Source organism: Pteronotus mesoamericanus, unplaced genomic scaffold, assembly GCF_021234165.1.
Source record: "Pteronotus mesoamericanus isolate MK-2021 breed Mesoamerican mustached bat unplaced genomic scaffold, CSHL_Meso_final contig_52, whole genome shotgun sequence".
Taxonomy (NCBI): Eukaryota; Metazoa; Chordata; class Mammalia; order Chiroptera; family Mormoopidae; genus Pteronotus; species Pteronotus mesoamericanus.
Genome location: NW_026555189.1, coordinates 7420716 through 7435463, shown reverse-complemented (window position 1 = coordinate 7435463; position 14748 = coordinate 7420716). Strand labels below are relative to the sequence as shown.

General features: G+C 40.9%; 1 protein-coding gene and 1 pseudogene across 1 annotated transcript in view; one reads left to right on the top strand and one right to left on the bottom strand.

Moving 5' to 3' along the window:
- Positions 1-6609: 6609 nt before the first annotated feature.
- LOC129075191 (NADH dehydrogenase [ubiquinone] flavoprotein 2, mitochondrial-like) lies at positions 6610-7588 on the bottom strand (annotated as a pseudogene).
- Positions 7589-9160: 1572 nt separating this feature from the next.
- The window catches only part of ZFP1 (ZFP1 zinc finger protein), a 32045-nt gene continuing 26457 nt past the window's right edge, over positions 9161-14748 (top strand). The window contains exon 1 of the mRNA XM_054579181.1: positions 9161-9269. The gene's annotated coding sequence lies outside the window, so the exon portion shown is untranslated. The remainder of the gene's footprint in view (positions 9270-14748) is intronic.

The following is a 14748-nucleotide window of genomic DNA, read 5'->3' as shown; positions in this document are numbered from 1 at the left end:
CCTGGTCACAAGTTTATTACATTCCATTTGGGAAGGGGAGCAATTTATCTTGACTGAAATCAACACAACACATATTAGGGGTATAGGTCTGCCTCTCCTGCCTGCATGCCTTCAGCCAGCCTTTCTGTCTGAAGGCTCCCAGTGTTTGATCCGTCTACACAATATAGCATATAACATCACTTCAGGCAAAGTGACTCGCTTTTTAACAAAGGAGGTGTAGTAGTGGTATTCACTACTGACCATGAGATTCACTAACTCTAATTGTCTATTGAAAGGAAAAAGCCGGTGCCATTTGCTTCCATGGTGTCATTTGCCAAGGAGACCTATGACCTTGTTAAACATGACTGCCATTTTACTCTTCTGAATTTATGTCCCCAGAACTAGAAAATGACTGGAAAAGCAAGAACAGAATGTGACTAACTGCTTTCCACAGTCTCTGGCAAAAGTTAACATTGGAGCAAACTGCAGCTTATGCAAAATCAACCAAAACCTCCTGTGTTACAGTGACCCTATCAACTCAGCAGCCACACAACAGCAACCCCTCCCCAAACCCTTTATAATCCAATAAAAAACTCAAGACCCCAATCCCTCAGGGCTGGTGTATTTGTCTACGTCAAGCCCCTTTCCTCCCTTGGAAAGTGAATAAAACTTTGCTCTCTGCATTTTCCTTTCCTCGTGAATTCTTTCACAGCCCGTGTCAATGGCCAACCTAACATCTACCTCACCATGTGGAGCCAACAATCTGACAGAGATAGAAGGAATAGCCTTTGGAAGGGGCAGCTAACGCACCAGCTTAGAGATAATTCTAGTCAACCCTAGTGCCAGAAGAGGAAAACTTTTTTATATGAACAACAAATAAAGGGTGAGTATAACTGCTATTTTTAACTTTTTATTTTGCAATGATTTTACATTTACAGAAAAATTGCAAAAATACTAGAGAGGATTCCTATATACTCTTCATTTAGTTTTCACTAATGTTGACATTGTAGATAACCATAGTACAATTATCAAAAATAACTGGCAAAATACTAATTGATACAGTTAGAAAATTGGGTACAGTACTAATCTACCTGTTGGATTTCACCTCTTTTTCCACTGACACCCTCTTGTTTTGGTGGGGGTTTGTTTGTTCGTTTGGTCCAGGATCTCATCCAACATTGCACATGGCATTTAGTTGTCTTTGTCTCCTACAGTCTGTGACAGTTCCCCAGTTTTTCCTCGTCTTTCTGACCTTAACATTTGCAGCACTATCAATTCCTTTGTAGAATGTTCCTCAGTTGGGGTTGTCTGACATTTTCTCGTGAGTATGAGGTCATGTGTTTTTGGCAAGAATACCAAAGAGGTGATGTGCCCTTCTCAGTATATCATATCAACAGTAGAAGATATTGATATGTCTTATTACTATGACATTAACCTTGACCACTTAGTTTAAGAGGTGTCTATGGGGTTTCTGCACTGTCAAGTTACTATTTTTCTCTTTGAATTTAATAAATATATTGGGGGAGATACTTTAAGACTGTAAGACTCTGGCCAAAACAAATCACCAAGCCAGCCTCAGTTGAAGAGGTGGGGAAATGGATTGCACCTTCCGATAAGAAAACCTGCCAGGTCATGTTGCAGAGGGCATGGAGATAGGTGAGGCATTCATCGGGGCCACTTCCTTTTCATAATGACCTCCAAATCCTACTGAGATATCCAGTTCTTTTGATACAGAAATAAGCTTCCTTCATGCTGTTTGGCAAATGTGGCCGAGAGCTGGACGCAAAGAAATGCTTGTGTATAAGGGAGGAGAAGATAGATACTACCTCAGCATTCTTCAGTATTGCTTTTCTGGAAAAACAAAACAAAATAAAATACAAAACCAGTCTACCTTGGCACAAAAAAGCATTGTATGATAGGTCATTATGCAGTAATGGATTAACTGAGCAAGCGTGGATTCTCCCAGGGGTGTCTAACCCACAGCCCAGGAGGTCTATGAAAGTGGCCCAGGTTGGCTCTCAATGTGGCCCAACACAAAATCGTAAGTTTACTTAAAACGTTTATTTTTGCTCTTAAGTTTTTGTTGGCATTTGTGTATTTAAAGTGTGGCCCAAGACAACTCTTTTTTTTTTCCCGTGTGACCCAGGGGCATCAAAAGTTTGGACACCTCCGTCGGGTACACCATGTACCTTCTGAAGAAAGGTTTAACTCTTGCCCAGCTTTTGGGAGGTAAACTCTTAAGCTCTTGGAATATCCTGCCTGATAAAAGTGTCTTTCTTTACCTAGAGGCTTTAGATCTGCCAGGTAGTGTATACTAGCAGATCTATGTGATTTATGCTGGGGGCCTTGGGCCATATGGTATCAGCTTGACCTCTGCTGGGTTTGGAGACTACAGTCAGCCAGATGGGCAGTGAGACATACCTGTGTGACCAACCTCCAAGTGTCCGGTGAGCTTCCGGTTAGCAACACTTCGCAGGCATTGTCACATATCATTGCTGGGAGAATTAAGCACTGTCTGCATGACTCCACTGAGAGAGGACAACTGGTATGTTATGTTTGATGTTATAGGGCTTTGGCCTTTGTGCATTTTTCCATTGCTCATTTTAATCTGTGTCATTTCAATGCAATAAACTGTAACCAGGATGCTGAGTTCTATGAGTCACTGTAAACAATAATTGATCTTGAGCATGGCCTTGGGGACAATTGTCTTTATCAGAATTAAAACTTGTTGACTTCTCCAGGCTTTAGTTTTCTGTTTGTATTTGGACTAACACGAATTTGGACTAACAGGTTCCTGATCTTTTCTAGCTCTAGATCTACACATGAAATATGGTAAGCTTTGATTCATCTGCTTTATTTTGTAATAATACTTTGCCTAGTAATGTCTGTGTCTTTCTGACCTATGTGAAATTATCTCCAAATCCTCCATAAAAACAATACATCCAGTACTAAAACTTATTGAGAATGACTATGATTTTTTTTTCTTCTCAGTGTGGTAGGATATTCTTTAGGTGTCTCCCCACAAGGAGCAGACAGAACAAGAAGCTGGCTGAAGTACTTTGCAGTCCCAAGACCCAGCCAGCAGGAGAGATGGACTGAAGGGACAGCTACATTCTTTGGCGCCGTGCTGGGGCACCACTTGTTCCACTCACGTGGGCAACACTGAAAAGTTGAATGATGCCCACTCTGGCAGGGTGCACAGGCAGCACTTGGTACACTCAGGTGGACAGGACCACAAGACTAGATGATACTGGTCTCAAGCATCACCAGTTCTTGTCCCAGTCATTCATTCATTCCGCACCTATGCCAAGCACAGTGCCGGGCAGGCAGAGGTAAATGAGACAGACAGTTCTTGTATGCCCAGACCATCCTTGGATGAAACCTTTCTAAGCCATGGCCATGTAAGGAAGCTTCATTCATCGAGGAGAAAGATGGATTTATCAAGTGCTCAGTAAAATAGTTGACTCTTGCAAGGTTAAGGCTGTTTTGTTCCTCAGAGTTAATTTTTGTGAAAAGCAAAGAGAAAGAGAACATGAGATACTCACTTTGCTCCACATCAGGAGAATTTTTGCAGACTTCCTTCTTAGTGATTTGCCATGAGAAAAATAAATTGGAGTCCACTCAGTAGAGCCCCACATGAGGAGGAGAAAGCCATGATTAAGTATCATTCTTTCCCATCATCTCAGGTATAAAAGAGGGAGGCAGGCAGGTCAACCTGATGGGAGGAATTGGTGATTAGATGGAGTGGTATTATCAGACTTTGAAAATAGTCCAAGGAAAGGAACATCTGCCAGGAGGGATCTGATTAGGGATCCTAATGTTTGATTCTGGAACCTTGGCTCAAACCTTACCTGCTCAGTAAAGGCTTCTCTATCCACTCTATTCAGAACTGCACCTCTATCCGCCACCACCTCACTGCCAGCATTCTTGATATGAACTCCTTATCACTGAATGCTACCTGACATGCTGTATATTTCACTTAGTGCTTATTACCTGTCCTCCCAATTAGAACATATGCTCACAAGGTGCTCACAGCTGTACCCTAGCATAGTGTCTGCCACCCAGGGGATGCTTCACAAATCTTGATCACAGGAATGCTGAATAAAAGAGAAGGGCCAAGGTTGTGGGTTTGATCCCCGGTCAGGGCACATACAAGAATCTACTAATGGATGTACAAATAAGTAGAACAACAAATTGGTATTTCCCTCTCTCTCTCTCTCTCTTTCTTTCTCCCCATTCTTTTGTCTCTCTAAAATCAATAAATAAAAATTTAAAAATTTAAAAAGAGTATGAAATAAAGAGGGCTGGGGGAGAAACCTGAGCCAACCACTCATTTTAGGATCTGGCAAGGAGTGGGGAACCACCACTAACATTTGGCCAAACTTCTTAAATATTGACCTTCTCAAGTTTAGAGTCCAGATGAAGAAACAGAAAAGTTAATAATTAAAATGTAAGATTACCAGGAAAATCCATACTGTTTGGAAATTCTTCAGTTTTTCAACCCATCCAGTTTTTCCACATATAAATGGCAAAGAAAAAAAAAGAAGAAATGGAGGGGGATCCTATGTATTCAAAGACATCAATCACAGGATGTGAACTCAATTGGATCTTGAGTTTTAAAAATTTGAAGAAATGTGTAATGTTTATGATTGTGCTTTAGGTGTGATCTGAAGACCTCTGGCTTTTCCAAGACACTTGCAGGGGATCCAAAAGGTCAATACTTTTAATTAATAATAATAATAATAATAATAATAATAATAATAATACCTAGCCCTGGCTTGAGCCAGTGAATTGAGCCCTGGCCTGTGAACCAAAGGGTCGCCAGTTCAATTCCCAGTCTGGGCACATGCCTGAGCTGCTGGCCAGGTCCCCAGTAGGGGGTGTGCGAGAGGCAACCACACATTGATGTTTCTCTCCCTCTCTCTCTCCCTTCCCCTCTCTCTAAAAATAAATAAAATATTAAAAAAATAATAATACCCCAACAGTATTTTCCTATTTCATTGAGTTGACGTTTGCATTAATGGTACCGGAGCAGCTGGTGGGGGAACCTGCTGGCGCCACTGCAGAATTGCAGACAGTGGCACCGATCTGACCCAGCAGTCATTGCGTTCTATGCTTTCACGCAATTGCAGAAGAGAAATGTTTGTTTCGCTTAGGAATGATCTTAATGGAGCAGTAAGAATTATTAATAGTATTGTCTCAATTTTTAAGTGCATGTCTCTTTAATATTTTGTCTGATGAAATGAAAAGTACGCCCAAAGTACTTCTGCCACATACAGAAGCACGAAGGATGACTCCAGGAAAATCACATGTGCCGCTGTTGGAGTCGTGAGCTGAATTAACTGCTTTTATCATGGAACACTGCCTTTACTCAAATGGCGGACAGTCAAATGAAGGATGAGTGTTGGGCAGACATTTTCTCAAAAATGAATGAAGCGAGCTGTCACTTCAAGTAAAACAACTGAGCATATTTGTTGCCCAATGATAAAAGGAACTTACAAGTGAAAAGTAGAATTTTGGCAAAATCTACTTCCCAATATCTAAAGCTTTTCTGATGAGATCAATGGTGATATTATTGCGGTCATTTGATAATATGTAATAAAATGTCTCAGCATTTAAAATATGTTCGTGACTCAACCAGTATTTTTCAAATGACCAATGCATGATCCTACAAAATCATGCCAAGATAAATGATTCATTCAGAGTACAAGAAAGACCAATGTATTTTAATATAACAGAGTACAAAAGTTCATGGATGAGGTCACACATGAAATATTAACTATGTTCCATAACAATGTCATATGCAATGACATTGCATAGTAAACAAAAATAGAAAAGTTTTGTCAGCATCTGTGAACAAGCCATACTGTTATTTATGTGCTTTGAGATATTTACTCCACTTTAAACAGTTACTATCATTACAGTTAAAATCTCTTTACATCCTACAGCAGCGCCATCCAAACATGTACTTAATGTTTACATCAGTACTTGTTGGGACAGAAGTGGATATCACAGCAGACTTGGAAGGACATGCTGGGTAGCTGACGGAGAAGCAAGTGCTCTGTGAAACCTTAGTGGAAAGTCAAAAAAATTAAAAGCAATATTTAAATTAAAATATGCAACGTTTTTTCCAAAAACATTGTCTATACTTTTCCTTTATTCCTAAGGGGAAGTTAATAGAAAATAATGCAGTTTTGGATTTTGCAAGGTCTTCTGAAACATTTTTTGTACATTTCAGCAGTCTTTTCAAGATACACATACTATTTACAACAATGAGATCACACTTTATCTACCCTTGTGTGATCTACATTTTTTAATTTCTGAAGTATTAGACACCTACTCCATGTAGTTAGTACACATGAACATTTCATTGTCTCTCCAACTTCAACTTACATATCCTCAAGGTCCATCCATGTTGTAACATGTATCAGAACTTCATTATTTTTTTGACTGAATTATATGTATCATATTTTATTTATCCATTCTTCTGTTAATGGGCACTTGAATTGTTCCCATCTGCCCTTTGGCTATTGTGAATAATACTAAGAGCATTGATGTACAAGTACCCCATTTTTAGATAAGAGATTCATATTTTATTTCTCCAGTGACATATTTACGGTTGAATGTAAACTAAAGGCCTGCTTGCACCCCAACACCACATCCTTTGTGTGGTTCAGTCAGAGGTGAGACCCTCAGCCGGCTCACAAGAGAAGTGTCTACTTCTTGGCTCAGGTTTTGTAGTTTTGCAAGCCTTGAGCTCGTCAATAATTTCTTCAATACCCTCAGGTGTCACATCCTCATATTAGTTGTCATTTATTTGAACCATTGGTACATCTACACTGGACCCTAAATATTCTACCTCTATGAGTGAAAAGTTTGTCAGTTATAGTCTCCCCAACCTTTATTTGAAGATTTTTCTTTTTAATTTTTATTATTTGTTTTAAATATTTTAAAAGATTATTTATTTTTAGACAGAAGGGAAGGAAAGAGGAGAGAATCATCAGTGTGTGGCTGCCTCTCACATGCCCCCTACTGGGAACCTGGCCTGCAACCCAGGCATGTGTTCTGATTGGGGATCAAACCAATGACCCTTTGATTCACAGGCTGGCACTCAATCCACTGAACCACACAGCCAGGGCTACTCAACGATTTTTCTGAGTGGCCTCCAGGATACTGTCAGAATTTTGAAGCATGCAGGTGTAGTAGTACAGAAGCCAAGGTGATACTTTTCAAGTGGCTTTGGATTGATTGTACATCGTACAAAAAGTTGTTACTTTATATACTCTTATTGGAGGTACTCATTAAAACTTTTGCAGCCTTGTTCATAGCAGAGATGGGCAGCCATCCACCCTGTCTTTGGGATAAACCCAGGACTAGAAGCACAGCTTCTGCTTTATGCCCTCTGGATAGTTTTTGCAATTGCCTCTATCCTGTTTTCTGGTGTGGAGTCGCATGGATACTCTTGAGTTATTCTCAGGAGTATCTCTGTGCATAAGAAGGGCTACTCCAGCTCCATTTTGTGCAGCTGTCTTATGCCAATTCCTTGTATGCGTTCCCCCGGGGTGGTGAGGCCAGTCTCCCCGGCCTGGAGCACCGTGGAGAAGAGCATAAGTACATTTTGGAGACTGTATATTGTTTTAATTGAAAGCTAGTTGCTACCACTACACACCTATTAGAATGGGCAAAACCCACAACACTGACACCACCAAATGCTGACAAGGATGTGGAGCAATGGGAACACTCATTCTTTGCTGGTGGGAAGGCAAAATGGTATACACACTTTGGAAGACAGTTTGGCAGGTTTGTTTGGGGTTTTTTTTTTGAACAAAATAAACATATTCTTACGGTATGATTTAACAGTTGTGATGCTTGGTATTTACCCAAATGATACACACAAAACCCTGCACATGGATGCTTATAGCAGCTTTATTCATAATTGTCAAAACTTGAAAGTAACCAAGATGTCTGACAGGTGAATGGATAAACTGTGGTACATCCAGACAATGGGATTGTGTGTGTGTGTGTGTGTGTGTGTGTGTGTGAGAGAGAGAGAGAGAGAGAGAGAGAGAGAGAAATACATTGCTTGGCTGCCTCTCACATGCCTCCATCTGGGGACCTGGCCCACTACCCAGGCGGGTGCCCTGACCGGGAATTGAGCCAGTGACCTTTTGGTTTGCAGGCCAGCACTCAGTAGTCCACTGAGACACACCAGCCAGAGTGGGATATTTTTCAGTGCTAAAAAGAAATGAGCTACCAAGCCCTGAAAAAGACATGGAAGAGTTTTAAATGTGTATTACTAAGTGAAAGAAACCAATCTGAAAAGACTACATACTGTATGATTCCAACTATTTTATATTCTAGAAAAGGCAAAAACTGTGAAGAAAATAAACAGATCAGTGGTTGCCAGGGGCTCAGGGAGAGGGAGGGAGGAATGAATAGATGCACAGGGGGACTTTAGGGTAGTGAAATTATTCTGTACTATATCATAGTGGTGGATACATGTCATTATATATTTGTCAAAACCCATAGAATGTACAATGCCAAGAGTGAACTCTAATGTAGACTACAGACTTTGGGTGATGTGTCAGTTTACATTCAATTGTAACAAATGTTCCACTTTAATAGGGGATGTTCATAGTGGAGGATGCTATGCATATGTGGGGTCAGGTGGTATACGTGAACTCTCTGTACCTTCTCTGCAAATTTGACTGTGAACCTAAAACTGCTCTAAAAAAGAAAAAACAAAGCTGGTTGCGGCACATAATATGTTTATGGCCAATTTTATTTTAAGGGTGTGAATTTAACACAGTTGCCTTTGAAAAGTGAGATTATGGGTATTTGCTGTCTTATATGTAGTCTATTTCAAATACAGATATCATAGATTACCCGTGTAATCTTTAAAAGACAGTTTTTTGTATTGGGAGGAGATAGTGATTGGAAATTTTATAAGCTGATCTGGGGGAAATGAACAGCCTAAGCCAGTATCTTGGTCAGCGCTCCTCTGAACCGCTAAACAAGGCGAGGACTTTCCTGAGAGTCCCTACAGCATGGCCCCGCAGGCTTATGGGAAATGTAGTCTCGAAGAGCTGATGGACCACTCCTCCAAGGACCCTGGGACAACGAGCAGTCCCTACATCTGCGCATGTGCACGGCTGCTAGCGCGCCGGTGGCCGCCCTTCCCCCACCTCTAGCCGCGAGTGGGTCATAGGGCTCCGGTTTCCGTGCGTCTTCGCTGCCCAGCGCTGTGACCCTTCCTGACACTGGGCCACGAGTAGAGAGTGCCCCTCTAGGTATGAGGGGGGCTGCCAGGCAGTTCCGCGGGGCCCTGGGGGGCCGAGGGGAAGGAGATGAAGGATGGGCTCGTGCCCGCGCAGGGTGGGAACCCAAACTTCGGCGACTCGTTGGAGGCGGTGACCCTCGGGGCTATGTCAGGGGGCCGCCCAGCCCTCTCCTCCTTGTGGGGTTGGCGGGGCCCACCAGCCCGGACGTGCGAGGGCGGGGACGGCGGAGGGGGAGGGCGACTGCGAGTCTCGGCTTCCTCCCTTTGTCCAGAGAAGTGCCTCCGATCGGCGGCGAGGGTCCTGCAGGGCTGGAGGAAGCCCGGAAGTCCGTCCGTGAGCGCGCGTGGCTAGGCCGGGCGAGGCCAGGGGCGGGGCCGGACACACCTGGCTGCACTCGGATGCCGCGTGCTGCATCCCTGGGCCTCGCTGGGTGGAGGGAGAATTGAAAGGCCCAGCAAGTTTTCTGGTGCACACGACGTTCGGAATGAAATAAGAGTTCCGACCTCTTTGCAAGAGCCTTTTCTGTTAAGTGTTCACCTAATCCTCACACCTACCCAGGGGACTTCGCTAGTATCTCAGTTTCAGCAGAAGGAAAAATCAACGCTCAGAAAGGTGATTTGCGCAGATCACGCAGGCAGCTGGTACTTTATGTTTTATGAATGGCAAGCCTTTTCCCGTTTGCCTTTTGACGTTTCTCACTGGTAGTTTTTGCCATGCAGGCGTTTTGAATTTCTCCAGTTGAATTTACTGCTGTTCTCTTTTATGGCACCCAAAGCCTTCACTACTTTGAGAATATATTGGGGTGACCAGAGGGTTCCTTTAGTTTTTTCCTTAAGATGGCCCTAGTAATGCTTAGTTGCCTTTAACTTCATTTGAAACAATTTTGTTAGAGTGTCTTGTGATAACTGTCATATCAGTTGCGTTTATAAAAAAATTGGTGAATTTTTGTGCAGCCATTTTAATATTGAAGATGGAAGAAGATACACAACATTTTCGGTGTATTATGCTTTATTATTTCAAGACAGGTAGAAACTCAACTGAAATGCAAAAAATTTGAGCAGTGCATGGAGAAGGTGCTGTGACTGATCCAAAGTGTCAAAAGTGGTTTGCAAAGTTTCTTGGTACGATTGACATTTTGGCCAAATAATTCTTTGCTGTGGGGCTGTCTATTCATTGGAAGATGTTTAGCAGCACCCCTGGCCCCTGCCCACTAGAAGCCAATAGTGGGAGATAGCCAACATACTCAAAATATCCAGATCGATAAAGTTATTGGTGAAAAAAATGTCTTCTATTTTATGGGAAAAACTAAATGGATTTTTTGGCCAACTCAATACAAGTTTTCTGATGATTCCCAGTGGTATTTTAGAATCATATTTTTAAAAAAAAATAATTGCTGATATTCTTATTGTGATCCTGTTAATGGTTGCATTAAATTAGGAGGAATGTAAACCCATATGATGTTGGGTCTTACTATAGGCCTTCCCATTTGTTCTTGTCCTCTTTTGTTTTGCCCCCCGCCAGGAGTGGTTTATAATCTTCATAAAAGAATTGCATTTTCGTTAACTTTTTAAAATTTTTAAAAACATTTTATTTATTTATTTTTAGAGGGGAAGGGAGGGAGAAAAGGGGAGAGAAACATTGATGTGTGAGAGATACATCAGTTGGTTGACTCTGACATGGCCCCCGCTGGGGACCTGGCCTGCAACCCAGGCCAGTACCCTGACTCGGAATCAAACCAGTGGCCTTTTGGTTCTCAGGCCGGCGCTCAGTCCACTGAGCCACACCAGCCAGAGCATTTTCCTTAACTTTATTCTTATGTAGTTTACTGCTATTGAAGATGGAATTTTTCCATCGTTTTATCTTCTTTTATATTTGATAGTTCCCACTTTTTGATTTTATATATTTGAGATGTTTTTCCCCCTTAGTGTAGCTAATAGTTGTCTATGTTTATTTTTCAAAATAACTTTTTTTAAATGTCTGTAGTGTCTGCAGTAACATCTCCTTGATCATTCTTGATATTTGTTATTTGTGTTCTCACTTTTTTCCTTGGCCAGTTTGGCTAGAGGTTTGTTGATATTATTAATCTTTTCAAATAACCAGCTTTTGGTTTCATTGAATATCTCTACTGTTTTTTTCTTCTCAGTGTCATTGATTTTTGGTCTTACCTTTATTATTTCTTTCCTTATGCTTGCTTTCTGTTCAGTTTACTTCCATTGGATATTTAGAATTCTGTTGTTTAATTTCCAAATACTTGGGGATTTTCCAGATCTCTTTCTGTTACTGATTTCTACTTTAATTCTGCTTTTCAAAGAATATGCTTTTAAATTTCAGTTCTTTAAAACTTGCTAGCATTTGTTTTATGGTCAAGAAGGTGATTTATTTTGGTGAATGTTTCACATGTACTTTAATGACTGTTGCGCTGTTGGTGGAGAATTCTTCTGGAAATAGTAAATGGGTTAGGGTAGTTGATACTGTGCTTCAATTCTTTTGTATCCTTAGTGGTTTTCTATCTGTTCCGTCACTGAGAAAAGAGTATTAAAGTCTCCGACTATAATTACGGATTTATCTCTTTTCCCTTTTTCTACCATTGCTTCTTGTGTTTTGAAGTTATTTTGTTAGGTACCTGCCTGTATATTTAGGATTGTTATGTCTTCTTGGTGATTTGACACATTTACTTTTATGAACTGTCCCTGGTATTATTTCTTCAGAAATTTACTCATCTGGTAGTTATATAATCACTCTTGCTTTCTTTTGATTAGTGTTTTCAAGGTACATCTTTCAGCCCTTTATTTTTGACCTAGCTATGTTTTTATATTTAAAACAGATTGCTTATATACAGCACATAGTTTGGTATTGCTTTTTTAAAATCCAAGTTGACAACCTCTGTGATTTAATTGATATGTTTACACCAGTTATTGATTAAAATCTACCATCTTGCTAGTTTTTTTCTACTTGTTCTGTCTGGTCTTTTTCCCTGTTTTCCTCTTTTTCTGACTACTTTTGGATTTTGTAAGTACTGTTAATGATTCCACTTTTTTCTCACTGTTGGCTTATCATTTATACCTCTTTAAAAAAATTTCTGTGGTTACTCTAGAGTTTATACTAAACACTTGAGTTAATCACAATAGACCTTTAAATACTATTATGCTGTGTAATGTAAGATCCTTAAACAGTATACTTCCAATTTCATTACCGTATTCTTCGTGCTATTATTTATCTTTATTTTTAAGTACACAAGAGGTCTTTATTCGTTTGTGTAGATCCAGATCTCTGCCTGGTATAACATTCCTTCTATCTGAACGACTTATTTAAGTATTTATTTTCTTTTAAATTACACTTTATTGATTATGCTGTTACACTTGCCCTTTTACCCCCATTGCCCCCCTCCACCCATTACCCCCCACCTCCTCAGGCAGTCCCCCCACCATTGTTCATGTCTATGGGTCCTGCATGTAAGTTCTTTGGCTGCTCCATTTCCTATGCTGTACTTTACATTCTATGGCTATCCTGTAACTACCTATTTATACTTCTTAATCCCCTCACCTTTCCCATTCCTCCACACCCCCCTCCCATCTGGCAGCCATCAAAATACTCTCCATATCCATGATTCTGTCTCTGTTTTTCTTGCTTGCTTAGTTTGTTTTTTAGATTCAATTGTTGATAGATATGTATTTATTGCCATTTTATTGTTAATAGTTTTGATTTTCTTCTTTTTCTTAAATGAGTCCCTTTAACATTTCATATAACAATGGTTTGGTGATGATGAGCTCCTTTAGTTTATTCTTGTCTGGGAAACTTTTTATCTGCCTTTCAATTCTAAATGATATCTGCTGGGTAGAGCAGTCCTGGCTGTAAGTCCCTGTCTTTCATGACTTTGAATATGTCTTGCTAATCCCTTCTAGCCTGCACAGATTCTTTTGAGAAATAAGATGACTGTCTTATGGAAACTCCTCTGTAGGTAACTAACTACTTTTCTTGCTGCTTTTAAGATTTTTTTTCTTTATCTTTAGCCTTTGGCATTTTATTTATTTATTTTATTTATTTATTTTTTTGCCTTTTTTTAAAATTAATTTATTTACTTTTTAAATACATTTGTCTCTGCCTTCCCCCCACCTCTTTCCCTTGCCCCCTCCCACCTTCCCTCCCTCAGCTCTTCCCCTTTGGTTTTGTCCATGCGTCCTTGCTATATGTTCCTTGACTTTCCCCTTCCCTTCCCTTTCCCTGCCCCCCCCTTCCCTCTTGTCTCTGTTGATTTCTTTTCCTTTCAGTGTTGCTGGTCATATTTTCCTTGCTTCTTTGCATTGTTGGTTAGGTTCCGCTTATAGGTGAGATCATATGGTATTTGTCTTTCGCCCCCTGGCTTATTTCGCTTAGCATGATGCTCTCCAGTTCCTTTGCCTTTGGCATTTTAATTATGATGTGTCCTGGAGTGGTCATCTTTGTGTCCAACTTGTTTGGGACTCTTCTTTGCTTCCTGTACTTGCACGTCTATTTCCTTCACCAAATTAGGGAAGTTTTCTTTCATTATTGTTTCAAATAGATTTCCAATTTCGTGCCCTTTCTTGTCTCCTTCTGGCATTCCTATGATGTGAATGTTGGAATGCTTGAAGTTGTCCCACAGGCTGCTTACACTATCCTTGCTTTTTTTGGATTCTTTTTTTTTCTTGTTGTTCTGATTGGTTGTTTTGTGCTTTCTTATGTTCCAAATCATTGATTTGATTCTAGACTTCATCCACTCTACTGTAGTTCCCTATAAATTGTTCTTTTTTTCAAATAGTGTATCCCTTGTTTTTGACTGGATCTTTTTATGCTTTTGAGGTCCTTATTACCTTGAGCATCCTTATAACCAGTGTCTTGAACTCTGCTTCTGTTAGAATGCTTATCTCCATTTTGTTTAGTTCTTTTTCTGGAGTTTTGATCTATTCTTTCATTTGGGCCAAGTTTCTTTGTCTCCTCATTTTGGCAGCCTCCCTGTGTTCGTTCCTATGTATTAGGTCGAGCTACTATGAATCCCTGTCATGGTAGCTTGGCACCTAATGTAGTAGGTGTCCTGTAGGGTTCAGTGGCACAGCGTCCCCTATCACCCACGCTGCATCCTCCGTGTGAGCTGAGTACACCCTGCTCTTGTCGTTGAGCCCTGATTGCTATTGGCAGGTCATTGGGAGGGATCTCACCAGGACAGTCAGCTGCAAGGACTCTTTGTGACCACAAATCACCAACCCCTGCCCTCTGTGGAGGATCAGCTGTGCAGGGACAGGGTGGTGGTGCTCCAGTGTGGTCTGTAGCTGTCCGCTGGGTGCGCAGGCTCTGGTGTATTGCAGGTGTTGCAGGCCAAGGTCAGCCCCCATTTGTGTTTTTCCCAGGGCCGTCCTTCCTGAGCTGTAAAGCAATCTGAGATGAGTGCTACTTGTGCTGGGCTTGGATTTCCCAGGTGAAGTCAATCTGTGAATCTAGGCTGGCTGCTGCTAGTGCTGGGTCTCAGGCCACA